This window comes from Corvus kubaryi, unplaced genomic scaffold (assembly GCF_017639235.1).
Source record: "Corvus kubaryi isolate FWS band 111438036 unplaced genomic scaffold, C.kubaryi_AGA036_p1.0 split1-131, whole genome shotgun sequence".
Classification (NCBI taxonomy): Eukaryota; Metazoa; Chordata; class Aves; order Passeriformes; family Corvidae; genus Corvus; species Corvus kubaryi.
Genome location: NW_024582073.1, coordinates 5,182,338 through 5,201,190, shown reverse-complemented (window position 1 = coordinate 5,201,190; position 18,853 = coordinate 5,182,338). Strand labels below are relative to the sequence as shown.

General features: G+C 39.0%; 1 protein-coding gene across 1 annotated transcript in view; it reads right to left on the bottom strand.

The window, feature by feature from the left end:
* Window positions 1-18,853, bottom strand: part of SCFD2 (sec1 family domain containing 2) — a 195,569-nt gene that overhangs the window by 64,098 nt on the left and 112,618 nt on the right. The gene's annotated exons all lie outside the window — the stretch shown is intronic.

Genomic DNA, 18,853 nt, shown 5'->3' with positions numbered 1-18,853 from the left:
TTTGTCTTCATAATTCTCCTCTCAAAACTCCCAATAATTCATATTTAGTACAAATAAACATATTCTCCCTTAGTCAACAAAACAAGAAATGTTTTGTTGTCAAGAAATGTCTTGAATTTCAACATTTTTTTAATGCTATGAAAGTAAAAAACACTGACTATTCCATCTTTCGTTAGTATTTCAGATATTTGTGAGCAGGACTACACTATTTTCAAATGGATTTAGTTTAAACTCCTAACCCTGTTAGGCTTTAGATTCTGCACTTTCTACTGAAACTTTAGCAAAATTCTTCTCATCTTATCAGCTGAAAGTTCTACTTTGTTTCCTTCCATTAGTGTGTGAAATGCCATTAGTTTTATCATCTTTGCAGGACAAAAAAGGTGACAAGTGGATTTTCAAAAGTACCTTCTGCTATTTCCATACAGGTTTTGCTTGCAAAGCTTATTTTCTTTTTTTTTTATTTTTCACTTTTAAGCTGTATTTAAGCATTTGTTTCCCACATTCTAGAAAGGTTTTTGCACATTATACATCTTCCATACATGGCTATGAAAATGTTGTTCTATTTACTGAGATGCTCAGTTGTTAAAAATAGCTAAGATTTACTGTTAAAGATACAAAAAGAAATAGAAAGTTTCCTAAAAACTGCACAACACAATCAAACAAATGGTAATTAAAAGGTTTAATTATTCTCTTGCTACACGGCTTTTCACAAAGTCCTTTTGATTACTTATTTTCAGTAGTAACAGACCTGAGATGCTGCTCAACTTATTATAAAAACATACAGTTGTGGAAAGTTATTTCCTCTATCAACTGATTTTTAGAAGTCATCCTTTTCATTATATATATATAGATATATAGATATATATATATATATAAAATCTTCTCAGAACACAATGAGTTTTTATTCACTTTATATGCCTGTATTGCACCCTTCCTCCTGACAGAGGGCATCTTAACGCCTTCTAGCATTGTAATAAACTAGCCCAATATAATAACCAGGCTTTTGCCAAATCAGGCCCATGGCTGTATCTGTTAGTCAAATGTCCAGCTGACTGAAGGTTAACCTACAAACAACCATAACAGAAATAACTATGGGCAGATATAAGAAAACTTTGGGTAAATGCTGTCTGAAGAAGGTATGTTGCAGCAAGAGCTAAGCAGATACCAGAAAAAGGAGAAACTGGCAATGGGGACAAGAAATGCTGGGACATGTTATCAGCCAAAGCAAGAATACATAATCACAGATCCCATGTCAGTGGCCAGGAGTTCAAAGTAAACCACAAATAAATGTATCATGTTCATGCACGTCTCCAAGGGTTGTTTAATGTTTTTGTTTCCTGCATTTCTGCATGTTCTACAAATAAATCATCCTGCATTTAGGAAATGTGCCTGGCCTCTCCACTTCCCTAACTCCAAAACATTTCTACTGCCAGTGCTACCATATGATCAAGAAAAAGCACCATCTGTCTCTTCCAAATGTGGTCTTACTCATTTACCACTTCCACCTTACAGTTCGCATGTGCTGCTTGTCACATATTTGCTTCTTTCCCCCAACTTCTTTTCAAAGCACAGAAAAAGAAGAAAAAAAGGCCACCATAATGAAACAACGTGTGGTAACCATGATTTAAGTTTTTTCAGGTTACCATACAGTGATTAAACTTTCCTTTTTTCCAGTTTGCACATTGTCAGGGATTCAGATATGCATGCAAATATATCTCCCTCATTTTGCAACCTTTTACTAATTAATTTCAGAGTTTTCAGAATAGGAACACTCATTGAACTCTGAAGAGCATTTCCAGCATTATCATGCAACATTGACTCTCAGCTGTAGTTTTTTCTGGTGCTCAGATGTTCCAAACTTTTACAGAAGCAACTAGCAGAAGTGCCATTCTTTCTAAAATTGGACAGTACCAGAACATACCCTTTTTGTGGTCAGAAAATTGCTGCTGTGTCTGTGCAAAGAAGAAATAAACCTTAAGTTCTTTTTCATGTTTGGAAGATGTATACCAGAGCAATTTGCAGAATTTCCCTGTTGAGTTTTACTTCATGGCAAAGAAAGGAAGTGTCTGTCCCAGGCAGTAAGTATCCCAGTGCTTACATGGCGAAGACACAGTGGGGAATGGTATTTTCTTTTAGTTTAGAGAAGCTGTTCACTATGTAGTGACAAAGTTTAACTAAAAATGGCAAAATTTTTTCTTTATGGATGAAGAAGGAATATTTTCATTATTGTGAATGAATATATATGTATATATACACATATATAAAAGGGCATATGTATATGTATATATATATAAAATGTATAATGTGTGTGTATATATAATATGTGTATAGGATATATACACATAATGAATATATATGTGAACAATACAGCACCCTATATCCAAGACTTACCATCAAACCATCCACAGAGTGCATACCTCCAAAGAGTAAGCAATTTCAGGAGCACAAGGTGCTAAAGTTTAAGCATGACAAGAACGTTGATGTAATACAAAAACAGAGAGACAGATTTGTATGTCTTTGACCTCTCAAACTTGAAAGAAGCCTGGACCTCCAGGAATGCTGTTGAGCATCCTGGCATTGCGGTGGAGATGAGGTGGAGCTCCTGAGGCGAACAGGCTTATAGACACCATGCTCCCTACCTGCACTCTCTGCACCCCTGCTGCCAGCTCCAGGACCGCTCTGAATTCAGCCCTGTGCTCACTCAGGAAAGGTCAGTCTCAGGCTGCTTGCAGATTCCAAGTGATGTTGTGGCCATGTTTTCATTGTTTTCTAGAAAAAGAATCTGAGGCAATTTGAACTTGTCTGTAAGATGCTACAACATTGTACCCAAGGCAATACAGACCTAAGCTTCCTCTGCTGACACACCCCAGAGCTCGTCTCAAGCCTGTATCTGTGTGCAGGTTGGCCTTCATATTAATGTAGAAGTTTGCCACCCTAGCCTTATGTATAGTGCAATCATATGCAAGATATTACTGATTCACAGAATGGGCAATTCAAAGTGAAAGGGAGAACATCCCAGGGAACAACCAGTCACAACTCACCATTGATCAGCACCATTAAAAATAACACTACTACCTATCTCCTGTGAAAACAAAGCAATGTAGCATAATCTGGTAGTTCAAAACTACAAATTGAACACCTTATTTTCTGTAGTCTTTCATCTTGATGGTTAAAAGTGTACACAAAGAAAGCTTACCTAAAATACAGCATTTGAAATATTGTATCAGCCTCCATACTCCACGTTTAGCATTTTCATACAGCCTATTGCAGTAGACTTCTTTACAGAACTACTGCAATAGGCTCCCTGCCACTAATAAGTTGTTGATATTCTGTGGTTATGAGTACACTTTCCTGTAAAGCACAGATTTACCAATGCTCACAGATCCACAGGTCTGCATTCGTGGCAAACATCTGTAATTCTTACGCATCTCAGACTGACTCACTGCAATAGATGCCAGACCCTTGTAGGATGGTGCACAGGCACCTTGTCTGTCCAACGTCACCACATGGTATCACAGCAAGGCATTACAGGCTATGACAAAAAGGACTTGGCCAGGTAGACATGACTGTTGCCGAGACTGTCTCATCCACCAGGCAGGTTAAGTTACTACATTTGTGAAAGAGGGTTGTGCAATCTAAAGCTCTGCTCTGTACATTCCCCTCTTGTCTCAGAAAACCTGTGACACTCCTTGCAGACAGAAGCAGACCTTTACCACCAGCAGCTGGGATATGCTAAGCTATCTCATACTCAAATGTGCATTTCAGGTTTCACTACAAATACAATACAAGCTTGCCCCTGGAGATTTTGTAGTATTTTTCACAGATTGTGCGAGACACAAAAATTATTTTTCAAGTATATATTGCCAATTTTTAATGAGCTATGTCACCTCTAGCTCCTGTACTACAATCAGTAAAGTCCTTAAATGTACAGCTGATTTTTTTTTTTTCATACAGGTAATAGAAAACATCATTAGAGGCAGGACTTTTCAAAATTTAATTTTTATGAACAACAGGAAACTTACTGAGATTGTAGGCAGCAATTACACTAGCAAAAACTTGAAATGACTGAGTTTACCTAGTTCACGATGGGAAAAGGAAGAACAGGAACAGAAAAAGGATCTATATTTAAGAAAACAGGCTGAAAAAACGAAGCAACTTTGTATACAAGACTACAACCAAATCAAATGTACATGGTAAAAAGACTCCAGGAGAGTAACTGTTTCTTAAAAGACATAAATCAAGACATAAGCATAAATTTCCCCTATGAGGCAGAAAACCTAGAGGAACAGAAGGACATCCTCTTGGCTAAATCATGAGGACTTTGCTGACTTCAGAAACAGAAAGTCATGGGAAGTGCAACTCAGCTCAGACCACTACAGATGAAATACAGGCACACGGGGGCAAAATCAGAATGAACAAAGGTGCTCTTAAGATCCCCCTGAGAGTGATGGCAAAAAAACACTTGAAGAAGGAAAGAGGAAAACAGGAAAGGAAGGAAGAAATTTCAGGGAGATGACAACAAAAATTGAAGATACCATTATTAAATGCAAGGCAAATATATCCACAGTTATTACCAAGAAGGTTAATAGGCTTGATGCCTCTTTGCTGCAGCCTTTGTTAGGAAAGATAGAGGAAAAAGATAATTAGAATAATCATGGATAGACTAGAGTAAAACCAGACTAGATAAGCTGAGACATTTTCATGTCAGCTGGGCCAGATGAATTGCACCTGAGAGAATTTCAAGAAGTCAGTGAACTAATCTCAGATCCGTTAAAGGCTTTGTTTGAGGAGGTACAGGCAATGCCAAAGTTTCAAAAGGCCAGGAGGTAAGTATAGTGCCTGTCTTTAGGAAGGGGAGCACAGGAACAATCCACTCTTGCACAGTGCCACACCATGGCAGAAAAAGCAAGGCCCACACCAGGAACTACAGACAAGTATCATGGGGGAGAAACAAGAAATAATCCAGTCTTCTGCCCTGCAGGGATGACTCTTTTGCAGTATTGCTCCTCATTGTGACCACTGCACTTGAGGAAGCACATGGAAAACCTGGAGACAGCCCAGAGCAAAGTGCCCAAAATGATCACGCAGCTAGCAGAACCAAGAATAAGAGAGCTTGGTTTGTTTAGTCTGGGGCAGAGAAGACAGGAAGGAACAGGGGAACATTTTTCAAATACTTTTCTTAGTCACGCTTTACCTAACACACTTTCCTATGGCCAGTGAGGCTGGGGTTAAGTTGCAGGAAGATTTAAGGTACTGGATGTTAGGAGAAACTTTTGTAGTAAAAGGAGTTATGTACTTGATTGTCTGGGAAAGTTTTGTAAGTTTCAGGAGAATTCATGGCAGTTTTTAAGAACTGTGCAGAGAAACATCTAGTAAGAAGGGTTTAGAACTGGCCCTGCTCAGGGTTGGCAGATGCATTGAGGGATGTTTCAGGATCCTGTCAGACTCTGTATCCTGTAGTGCATAAAACCTGGGACTTGGGAGCACGATTGTCTCTCCCTCTGGACACATATGTACATATAAATACCTTACCCAATAAACTCTAACAGATGTATCAGCATGCAAATGCTGATTCTACGCCTCCTTAATTCAGTTTATAGATCTTAACTGCATCAAACAGAGGAGAACAAGGAACTCAGGGCACCCCTTTATGTTATGGGTGGGAAAGGACATAATATTGCAGCTAGGAATTCTCCCAATGATGACCAACCTGCCCTAAATGGAAAAGGAACATGATCTGTCAGACGCGACAATGTCGAATAGTTCCAGATGTGCTCCCAGTGAACTTGGCTGCAAAAATCTGGTAAAAATTTGTCAATGCTGTAATCTAGCTAGGGGATTTGTTGTAACACTGAATAACTTTTACAGAATGTTCTTGGTCCAACTTGACATGTTGATAAGCATGGGGTACAGCAAGAATGCTTGTCCTGCCTGTTTCAATTTTGGCTTCCCACAATGACCCACTTGAGCTTGAAAAATCATTTAAATTAAAATCATTTTAATTAATCTCCCCATATAGTAAGAGAATGGGATAGAAATGTGATCATGTAAGATGCTTCTGGAATGGAAGAAAACAATCATAACTCAAGAAATTAGACAGAGAGTCAGGAAATTCTTGTTTCTAACCCTGTATTTTGTGGCCTTTTTTATCCTGAATGTTTCACAGTCTCTGTTTTCACATCCACAACTGTATGATGGGGATGAAAGAACTGATCAATCTTTATATGGAATTTCAAGATACAAGGCTGGAAGATAAGAGTCAAAGTCCTGCATCTAGAAACCATTAATGCATTTATCCAAGGGTATTGCTGATTATATGAATAGGGTCAGCATATTAAATAAAAGCATGAAACAGAGGATGAGATGTTCTTCCCCACCCTGGCATCATGCAAAGGGCTGATGTGGTACAAAGGAACCCGACAACTCCTTATTTTTCCAAGGAAGACTTTCTGGTACAAAACTCTGGCAGATTACCAAAAGACAGCCCTCCAAAGAACCTTTTCACAACTGTTGGCATATAGAAAATGGTGTCAGGACAAGAAGCTGACACAGAAATGCTGAACAACTTTGTGCCCCTTATAGCAACTATTGGATGATGCATTAAATTAGGTGTGCCTCAGCTTGTTTCTCTTAAGACTCTCCCATCCCCAGAACAGTGCATTAATTAGGAAGATGAAAGGTGATGCAAAAGGTACCCAAATTCAACACACTCACTCCTCATCATGTTTTGCCTTTGTCTCTACTTCTTAAGAGCTACAGACCAAAATTGTATTCAGTCTTTTTCCACTGTTCATTTGAAGAATTTTGACAGATATGACAGACTTGTTTTCTCATTGTATGAAAGTTTTGGTCAGGGGAAAAAACTCCCAACAAATCAACAAACAGCTAGACACTGATTTACATACATACATACAAACATACATACATACATATATATATATATATATATATACACACACACATATGGCAGAAGCACAGAATTACAAACCTGAAGGGTGGAAAATTCCTCCAAAGCAGCTAGTCTTTCCTTTTTGCCCATAGATATAACATTGTAGAGCAGGAGTAACAAAATTATGTGTGTCTGACACAGGTGGGATATCTGAAACCCTTCATTTCAAGTCGGAGATAGCCATCTCCTCCTGCTAGAGCATCTCTTATGGTAGGGAATAGAGTTTTGGTTTTCTCATTAGGAGGGGTAAATGATCCTCACGAGAATCCTCAATCTCATTATTTCTTTAAAAAAAACCCCAATGAAAATGGAGCCCTTAAAATGAGACTGAATGTGCTTTTTAGGCCATGGTAGATGGCAGCATTCTCTAAGGATGGTTACCATAGACAGACCCACAAAAGTTACCAAAATTATGGGACAAATTCTCAGCTGGATTAAAACAACACAGATGCTCATACTTATATGGAACTACCCCAGTTCATTCCTTTTAAGAATTTGCCAGTTGCTCCAGATAGATATATCCATCCACCTGAGAGGTTAACAACTTCAAGCCCCTCAGATACCATGGTGACAGCTCCAAAGACAAATGGAAATTGTGCTCTTTACTTGAAAGCTCATCATCATTACTTACTACTTACACAGCATCAACAGCATGTACTCTGGGACTTAACAAAAACTGTCTACAAGTCAAGCCCCAAGATCAGTAACTACCTACTGCTGTTGTCATTCTATTAGGTGAGCAAAGCTGTATCCCCTCTTTTCAGTTTAATTACATCTGTAAACATAAGAGCATAGAGAAGCATAAGACCATTTCTAATCCTAGGCTTTGTGAACCAGTTTTCTACATAATGAAGTGAAAACAGTACAGAAATGTTTTTGGAAACATAAGTATAGTGAAGGAAAACCAACTATTTTCAGTATCTAAAAACCTTACACTGGGACCATCCTGGAAATTTGAGAAGGCACAAAAGAGACAGAAAAGCCTGCATGAACAAACATACCTAGCTGCTTGGAGCACAGCTGCCAACACTGTTGTAAGCAGGACTTTTTAGGTGATACAAACTGTCAGAGCAATTGCAGAGGCATAAAACAAGATACTGAAGATCTAACAGAAAAAGCTGATACAAATAAGATGCTCAAACTACAAAGCACACAGCTCTCCTTTGAATTGGCTCTGACCTGATTCAACTTACCTTGAAGAGCAGAGGATTTGAAATTGCATAAGTGGGAGATGGAGAGGAATGGATTTTCAGTTCACTCTGGACCTTGCAAAAGTACCCCCACACCTTTCTTTTAGCGATTTTCAGGGCAAAATGCCCCTTTCATCTTCTTGCTAAGAAATAATAGCATGCACACCAAAGCCAATAATTAGCACATACAAGCAAAATCACAGAGAACATGCATTCTTTTTATGGGTGAGTCTGACTCCAGGTGCTGTTCCCCTTGTTGTCAATCAGATACAGAAAACAGAGCTGGCATTCACTGCATCAGCAGATGTTAGTACTCCAGTGCTCAAAACAATACAGTGGATTTGGTTTTCCAAGTTTCAAACTACGCAAGACCTTCCAGACTCGTAAGTGTCTTCAGGGCAGAAGGATGGCTGCAACCTAACATCTGCCAACAAACAGGAAGGTTCTTTCTGCCATAATTATCAGTTGTTAACCTCATGGCCAACACTGCCTTTTTCAATGATTTGGACTGAAATATTTGCATGTTTTAATAAGCTCATTTTTAATTTTTATTATATTATAATTATTATAAATATTTTCTGATAGTTGATATTTGTGTTAGTCTGAACTTTTCTCAACATTCACTTTATGTGAATGGCTACCTTGAATTTTTCAAGCTTTTGGTGTCCAGCATGTAGTGCTTTATTAGAGTTTGGATATCCACTAATTAGAACCAAAATAATATCTTTGGAGGTGTTGAATTTCCACAAAGTTTAAAAACTTTTCCAGCTCAGCTTTAGTTTTAGACAGTTATAGACAGTTTATTACCTTTACTTCTCTCCGGTGACCAGTGATGGAACCCAAGGGAACAGCATGAAACTGTGTAAGGGGAGGTTTAGGCTGGATATCAGGAAAAGGTTCTTCACCCCGAGGGTGGTTGGGCACCGGAACAGGCTCCCCAGGGAAATGGTCAGAAGTGGTCACAGCACCAGCCTGACAGAGTTCAAGAAGCATTTGGACAACACTCTCAAGCACATGGTGTGACTCTTGGGGTGTCCAGTGCAGGGCCAGGAGCTGGACTTGATTATCCTCCCTTCCAACTCAGTATATTCTGTGATTGAACATGCAGAAACTGTAGGCTTTTTTCCCTTTCTGAAGATTACCAAAAAGGTAGTTGTGACATCACATCATCACTGCCATGACTGCAAGAAAATGTACATTGGCATTTGGTGGGAAAGAGGTGCTTAACTTTCAAGAAAGTGGATTTAAATGAACACTATGAAGAGCTGCATTTTGGTACATGAATGAATTTATGTAATCCCACTTTCAGCGATTTACAGCTGAGGAAGATGAGTAAGAATAAGGGTCTTTAGGTTTCCAAAATAAAGATGACGTAACAGGTACTGAATTAATGAACATTGGCAATAGTCCTAAGAAAGGGGAGATAAAAATGTGGGAACACTAGGGATTTAAGAAAGTAATGACATGCAGCTCTGGCAATGTGGTAATACTTATATGTCTCAAATACCAGACTTGCACAGAATAAAGTTTTGAAGGGACTCTAAATGCAGAGGAGAAATCTGTAGAAATAAAGGAGATGGAGCTCATGGTCTGAGGGAGTGAGAGACAGCAAGAGATTTCCACAACGATCCCTGGTACAAAAAACAGGCCATACTAGCAAAAGAAGCCATTTTCAACTTGAGAAAGGCATTCTTAGTATTTTAGGTCTACATACTCTATTACCAGAACCAGATGTTATATTAGACCAACCTTCTCTTTAAGTCGCAGTACCTACCCATTTTCTATTAAAAAAAAATTGTGCTTCCATCTATTTCAAATAGTCTTGCAGTTTATAAATCCCAGAATACCCCTTCCCATTACACTGCTGTTGTCGCTACAAGATCTACCACTAGCTCTGCAAATCCAGCAATGCTCCAACAGCTGGAGAACTCAATGGCATATCAGGGAAGGATCACTCTGAGAAGAGCAGGATTTTTTATTTCCTTGTGGCGGCCATTCCGGACACAGGCACTACCCTAAGCCACAGTGTGTTCCTGTATGCTCTTCATATTTCCTTGGGGCTCTGAATCATTTCCATTTAAGAGAAAAAAAACCCGAAAACCCCACCTTCCTCTCATTCCTGTTCAGGTTTGGCATTTCCTAAGCGCAAGCACAATCTCCACACTTCTTACAGTATTCTCTTTAAGTATATGTTTTATAGCAACAATTTTAAACTACAGAAAATTCTACAAATACGTAAAAGTGCTGAGTTCAGATGTTCATAAAACCTGAGTCACTACATTCCTGAAAAAGAAAAACAGATGTTTTCCATTTGCTTCTGTGCTACTGTATTTATTTAGCTACCTTTCCTTGTAAGAGCAAAATTCAAAAGGTAGGGGGAATGCATGGTAAAACCAGGCAGCAAGTCATGAGAACTGGATTTTTAGCAGAAAATATCTCTTTTACTTGAGCAGCTTCAATATTGTCATTTCTTTATGGAAGAACCCCACACATCGAAGTATTGAAAGCAACTGACCTCTTTAAAGTTCTTTAAGCACAAAAATTAAAATAATGGAGCAAACCCAATTTTCTTCTTTCATAAAGCAAAAACAAGACTATGAGTTGGATTTGACGCATTATCTGTGTGTTTGTAGCTTACAGCAAGGTCAACATCAAGTGAAATGAAATGATGAATCCTGGGTGGGGGCTGGGAATCATGTAAAGGAATCTGGCCTAGTTATCGGTGGTTAAAGCAATTTAATTACTTAAGGGTGTTGTGCAGTCAGTCAGTCTCTATGGTATGGACTAGCAATCAATTACTTCTCTTCATGGCATTTTTAGAATGCATTTTTGTATTTTGGTGTAAAAAGAAAACAGTTACTGCACTAACATTTTTCAAATGATATATTAAGCATTTTTAACATGCTCAGAAAAGCATGAAGTGAGTTTGCTGTTACCATAAATTTAAAGAATAGGTGAATTTTGATTGTGTGATGGAATTTTGGTTATACAAGTAAGTTTGTTTCAGCGATATATTTTGATTAATTTAAAATATGCCTCACATAAAGCTTTGGGGTCATATGCAAAATATTTGTAAATACTTCATACATACCCACTCAAGGTCTAGAAATAAAGCCTTCTTTGCCTCCCTTCATCCCCAGCTCTATCTCTCCCACCACACCCTCTCATCCATTTAGCTCTCTGCTATTGCCAAGGTCTGGAGAAAGCATGGGAAAGGAGATGCTTTGTGTGGAGCGGCTGGGAGGTCACCCAGCACACAATTGCTCCCCAGCGGTGTGCTCTGCTCTCAGGCTCCTTGTCTTCAGACAGCAGGGTGGTCGACTTCAGCACCCTGTTCCACTTGAGCTGATGAGACAGGCTGCCAATATTCCTGTTAGCGTGAGCTAACTGCTCAAAAATAACAGCCTAAACTTAAGCAAACTGCAGTCAGTAGAAAGGGAAACTGCAAAAAAGTGATGAAATCCCTGGAAATCTCTCCTAGCAAACCCACATTTTGCAACAACTACAACTAGTAAGTTATTGGAAGATGTGTAAGAGCATGCAGTGTATCAGCAGCCACCTGCTATCACATGACTGCATATCAAGTACCGTCTTTTCACAACTGAAGTCTGTTGTTTCGTTGATTCAGTTTCTTTCTGAGGTGAAGAAACACCTGGCACAGCCATTAACATCAAAACACAACCAGCACTTATAAAGAAGATGCATGTCTGCTCTGAATGTGCTAAAATGAGAAGTGCTAGGTTGCCGAATGCATGCTGGGTTCATTGGACAATACTTCCATTTTACAACACAGTTATGCTTCATGGGATTCACAGCACTAGACGCTGAATAAGAAAGAAACATCACAAAAATTTAAACTCGCATTCAACTGTAGGAAGATTAACTTCATGTGAATTTATGGGTTTATAATGAGTTGAACTGCAAAGAATTACCCAAAGCATTGCTTAGAATGTCAAGTTTTATTTTTAGCCTAGAATATCTACCATCTCTAAAATGAGGTTGTACAGACAAAAGAGAGGTCACCTTTTGAACCATTACAGCAACGTCAAATAGAATGAAAGGACTGGAGATATTAGTATTTTAAAACTCCTAAAATAGCCGAAGAGGATGAAACCTGACATTATATATTAAAACATAAAGTATCATCATGAAATCCACCATTATAAAGAGGCATTCACCTTATCGAATGGCAGATTAACATTATAGCACAAGCTGTGAGAAACTGAAAGTATTTGAGTTAAATTTTTTATCACTTCCATCTTCTTTTCATGGCATGGGAACATCTAAGGGCTGAACACTGAACTTTTTATGTTCATCTTTATGCAAGATACTATTGCTGGCAAAGCTGGAGCAAAAAGAAAACTCCTCTTATAACCTCAATTTAAGTTCAGACGGATGTACATGGTACAAAGCCAGTGAAGTGATAAATAGGTTTTGGCAGCTCACCCTTCCTACCTTGAGTAGTGTTACAGTTTATCATTGGGACTCGCCATTCACCACAGGAAACAGGGGAAGCAGTGTCGTGTTGTCTCAGGCTATATTCACAGATACTTCATAGAAATCCTTGGCAAATAGTCAGCAAGTACTAAAAAGCATAAAAAGTGTCTTTATTTTGCGAACAGATATATCTCAAAAGGATCCGCTAGGAAGCCCAGGAGAGGGGAAGCCAAGGCTGGGGTTAAAATAGCTGGTTTATTCACTTCTGCACAGAGCACAATAGTTTTACTGATTCAATCCACTAGTCATTTGCTAATTTTGCACCTTGGAAATGAGTATGGACACACATACAAATCAACATTTGCAGCAAAGACATGTGAAATTACTATTTCTCAAAGCAAATATCAATTAAAACATTTTAATGGTTCTTTTAACTATATGTAACAGCTTCTTTGACAATATTGTAACTTCAGAGCCTAATTCTGCAATCATTAACACCAATAACTCACAGCAGCAAACTACTTCAGTTGACATTTTGCAAGAATACAGCTGAACTCTAGTTAGAGAAGAGGACGTTCAGTAATTGGCAAAGTCGTCACTCTCCCAAAAGCAGAAAAAGAGGGATTAATAAAAATACTCTCTCTTCTCTTCAGTGCTAGCCCTTAGCAAAACAACAACATTCAGAAAATCGCCTGCAAATCAGTGTCTAAAGGGGGCCTACAAGAAAGCTGGAAAGGGACTTTTTAGAAGGGCATGTAGGGCTAGGACAAGGGGGAAGGGCTTTCAACTGAAGGAGGGTAAGTTTAGACTGGATATGAGGAACAAATTCTTTACTGTGAAGGTGGTGAGGCACTGGAACAGGTTGCCCAGAAAAGCTGTGGATGCCTCTTTCCTGCTCAAGGACAGGTTGGTTGGGGCTTTGAGCAACCTGGTCCGGTGGAAGGTTCACTGCCCACAGTAGTGGGGTTGGAACTCAATGATCTTTAAGGTCTCTTCCAACCCAAGCCCTTCTAGGATCTGTGATTCTATGAAATTACTTGCCAATAAAAGTATGGCTGATGTCACTTTTCCCAGATCTCAGGTTATTCCTCTTGTACCACCAATTTTTAGACAGCAATTCTAATTAGAGAAGTTAATAAAAAGTAACTCATTTGAAATTAATGTCATAGCCTAAATGACCCCTGCTGTAAAGCCACTTAAATCAGTTAAATTGCTCCAGGAATTAATTGGTGTCCATGTGTTTAACATTTGTTATTTAAACAAAGAATGAAAAAGGTGCCAAATTTCTTGACACTGTATTTCTAATTAAACCAGCCATTGTGTGAGCCTTTACAACTGCAGGATTCTTCATGGAAAGAACAGATCATGTACAGCATAATGAGTATCAAATGCAGTAAAAGCACAATAACCTTTGTAGTGCAGGATTTAGAAACTGGCTGTTCATTTGTAAAATATCTGATCCTTCTCCCCTTCCCAAAACCAAGACTTGTCTTCCGCACTGGAAATTACAGTTCAGTGAAGGAAAAGTAAATAAGTTAACTGACAAAATAAATTCCTAATGGAGACAGAAAAACACAGTTCAATTTCACGAACATAATAAACGCTGTTCAGTAACATCTCACACAACAGAGGTAAAGCCACTGCCACATTTTTGCTATTTGCAGAAGGCTCACCATCAGATCAAATCTAATCCTCAGAGCTCTCAAAAGGTCTGTTTTTAAGCAGACATTAAGGAACACTGTGATAGGAAAAGTGCAGGGAAGCCACGATCCAGCATGGCTCAGAGTGCTTGTACCTTGACTTCATGGTCCATTGTGCACCCTGTCCTAGGAGGCTCCCTCTACACCACCCACTGACAAAGAGACAAACCCCCATACAGGTTCGATGCTGTTAACAAACACTATCACTGTCACCAGCACAACTCCGGAAGGTCCCAAAGCCTTGTTCCAGTTCCTCCTAAACAGGCTGGATCAAGCTGAAGGCCACGTGTGTCATTTCAGCTACTTCCTCATCATCTACAGCTCCTAATCATGCTGATAGCCTCAGATCCCAATGCCTGAAAGATGGCTTTGTTCCTTTCCACCCTACCACTTTTGCCAAAGCCCTCTACAGTGTGAAATGCCTGTGCTGGAGGCCTTTCTTAGGTCAGCAGAAATACAGTTGCCCCCTCACTCTCTCATTATTAATGTCCTGCTTCACAGAACCATAGAATAGTTGGGTTGGAAGGGACCACACAGATCTTCCAGTCCAACCCTTCTGCCACAGGCAAGGACATCTTCCACCAGACCAGGTTGCTCAGAGCCCTGTCCAGTCTGGCCTTAAACACTCGCAATTATGCAAATGATCCACAACTTCACCACTAGTTCTAGACTGAACTTTGCTCATTTTAGACCTCTGAGAGCACTTTTGGAGGAATACTTTGATAGTATGGAGAGAGTTTTGTAGCAGGTTTTGCCTTTCTGTGCAGGAAGACTGCAAAATTGCCTGGGGACAGTAAAATTACACATTCTTGAAAAACAGATTAATGGCCAGCATGCAGGTGAGACAGGCATGTGATAAAAGACTGTCACATGACTACAACTCATCATGAGACTCTCAGCTCTCTAGAATATCCAATGTACAGGACTATAACAAATACACTATTTTATAAAGAACTACAGATACACATAACCTGCATTTACACTAGATAAAATATGATAAATGAAGTAGGACATCAATGGCCTCCCTTTTTCATTCAGTAACAGACTAAATGAGAGAATCAGTTAACCACTCTAAGACTGCTCTTGCCAACATAACAGAGTATTTTTAAAGTCAAAAGGGCAGACCACAATGAAATCCTATGCCTGATAAATAAAGTATTCTGTACACAATCTATTTTTCTGAGACTGGAAATGCCATTATCAGCACGATCTGAAGTATGCGTGTCTGTGTGTACATATGCACGCATATGGACACATTTTAATGCTTAGAATAATGTAACTGATCACTTTCCAGACAGGAACATGTGGCTCCCTTTCTTGCTGTGTGTCACGCAGCCAAGCAATGAATTTAGACAGGCTTTCTACTTGGAGGTTTGGGTTTATTATTTTTTTAGAAGTGCCTATTTTAGAAAATGTTTTTGCAATAGGAAAATGCCTGTAACTAACTAAAGAATCATGACACATTTTGAAGACAGCCTCAAGTTACTTGCTGCTATTAAAGTCAGGTACTAGAGCAACTGAGCAGGAAGGCATATGAATTTCTAGCTGTTGTGTGTATATAGCATGTACACCATACAGTTACAGAAAGAAGTCTTCCTTCTGGTCATTTTTTAACATGTTATAATTCATCTATTTGAGAATGATGACAAGATTTGGGAAATCCTCAAAAGAACAGACAAAAAAAGTGCAACCTGACTTGGCTACAAGATTTGCCATGGTTATTTCAGCTATTTTCTTCTAAATCCCAGCTTTCAACAGAAGTTAGCATAAAACAAGCACATCATCATCCCAAACATTTTTTATTAGTCTAAAAGGTATCATCTATCCTTACTGATGCACATTTTTTAAGAGAATGGGGAATGTTCTCATTGGTCTGGGGACTGGAACTTTTACCAAATAGGAAGACATGGAAACTATTTCACAAAGCCATGAACCATTCTGACTCCCATAGGATGAAGTGAATGGATGGAGAAGTACACTTAAACGTTGTACACAGCAGGTGAAACCCTGCCTCTGTAACACTCAGTGAGAGCTCTGCCATTGGCTTCAGGGCTGGGACATCACGCTGCTCTCTCCCACACTTTTCTTTTGAAATCAATGCATTTTTATGCCTTCCAGTCTTTATTAGTGAAGTCAGTAATTAGGGCCTTTTGCTATTTGATGTACATTCCCCTTTTCTCCTGATACTTTAGCAATTTGTTTCAGTAACGCCTCTCTATCTGACATTTATTAGAGCACAAATCTATGTTAGATACTTGCTAGCTCATCAGGCCCAGCAGCAGACTACTTGAGTCAGCTTGACAAATGGCCAGAGTTCAGAGTCTTTCCATAAATAATGACTTTGTGTTGTCAGTTATTTTGGCCCGTGCTTACAGCAATGAGTTTCCAGAGCAGATGGAGCTGCTCTCAGCTGCCATCCCCTGTCTTCTGGACTTCCTGTTCTGTGCATGGTTCTCATCAGCACCCATTCTGCAGAAAACACCTACTTCATAAAGTTGAAATATGTCTTTTTTTAAAGCAGAAAGAAAATGGATTAATATCTTCTGTGGTTATAGAATTAAAAAAGAACCAACCCAAACAAATGTGCATTTGAGTGAAAGTTTTAACCACACTGAAAGCTGTGCATTTCAAAAAGAACCCTAATCTGAACTTCAAATGGACTTAAATTCTATTACAGATTATTCAGAAACTTCATCTTTCATGTAAAAATGCTTTTATGATCTTTAATTCTTGCTCACATAAATGTTATTGAAGTCACTCTTATTATTAACTTCTACATTCATAAAAATACTTATTAGTTTCTTCTGTCTTATAATTTTGAGGGCTGATTCGCACAGCAGTGTCTAAAGTGACCTTGAAAGTAAAAAAATGCATCAATTCTCTGCAAACCACCTCCCCTGCTGTCACAGTACATTATGTGCATTGTGTGATTCCCATACACAGCTGTTCATAATTCTAACAGCTACGCTTTAGACGCCGCTTTGCAAGTCTCTTTATGTCAGCACCCTTAGAAGTTAAATATGGGAAAAATCAATTTTAAAATATTGTAGATTTGCGGAATTATCAATTAAATTGAAGTTTTAAAGACATTTATATTTACAACAGCTATGTTTCCTTACAGAAGTTTAGAGACAGATGTGTAGCCAAATCTAGCTACAATCCTAGACAAAAATAGTTCAAGGAAAAAAATGCCAAAGACTTATACTTTCTAAATCTTTCAGTGTTGGGGTTCCCAATTCTCACCGCTTGGAGTTGCAGAAAGGAGTTGCTCCCTTCTCTCACTTCCATGTATAACAAGCCCACTTTGTGTGGCACAGGATCATTGCACTGGATGGATGATTCAAGCAGACCTGGCCAGATGATGTTGCACAGTCACGGCATGTAATCCAGGCATGTGCACACATGGCTCACATATTTCAGTAAAAGAAATGTCAGCTATGCATCAGTCTGTACATGTGCCGTGCAGCCCATCCATGGAGAATCCAGTGTGTTGGGGACATGCCAGGCCTATTCTGCATGCACAACATAAACACACTGCATACTCACTGCTGCACAACTACTGCTCTGATGGAAAGGAGAAGAGAGGGGCACCATGGAACAATGCAACTCCTTCCTATTGCCCCAAACTGTTCTCTTGGTCTACTCCATGTCATCCTTGTTGAGTCTTCTATTTTTCAAGTCATTAAGAATGGAGGTCCCAATAACACAGATCTTGGCAGTCAGGCACATTCCAAGCACCCATTCTTAAAGGGAGGCGGAGCCACACCAACCATGCTGAAGCCGGAGACATGAAGATGGAAGTGGATAGAGCATGCTTGGCAGACATTGCAGCTCTTCTACAGACTAATTTATTTGGTTCATCTCACTTTACAACCACTCTGAACATCTTTTGGATTGCATTATAACAACAGCTTCTAGCTATTGCTAAAGTACTATCAATCACTGTTTGAATCTATATATTCTTGGCATGTAATGATGTTGTAAAGCCAAAAAATACTTACTTTGCCTTTTTGTTTGAAAGCCAGGCATAAATGGGAGAATCTATATCTACTGTTAGGGAATGTGCCCATATTAAAGTGGATCCTGCTCTGACCATCTTAAAAATGCAAAGATTTTTACCGCATTTGTAATGAAGATCTGTAAAATACAAGACCTTTGTTAGCTAGAATAGGAGCCTCTTCTCATCTTCATTCAAGATCATTTCTTAAAAGGAATCTTTCACAGTAATTTTTGGTAGGCATCAAATAATAAAAGCTTTGAATTGTCCAAATGCATTATTTTAATTAAATTAGAAATAGCTGAGGGGAGGAGCATGGAGCAGGAAAGGGAAATCCTCTCATCACCCGAGTGTTTCAAATGAGCTGAGAGTACCTGCCTTTTTCCTTCAGGAGTGTTCAGCAAAGCTGGAAGCACTGCTACTCAGTTTAAACTAAAGGAGAGTAGATTTAGATTGGCTATAAGGAAGAATTTTTTTATTATGTAAGCAGTGAGATATTGGAACAGTGTCCAGAGAAGTTGTGGACTACCCATCACTGGAAGTGTTCAACATCCGTGTAAGAAGGGCTTTGAGCAGCTTG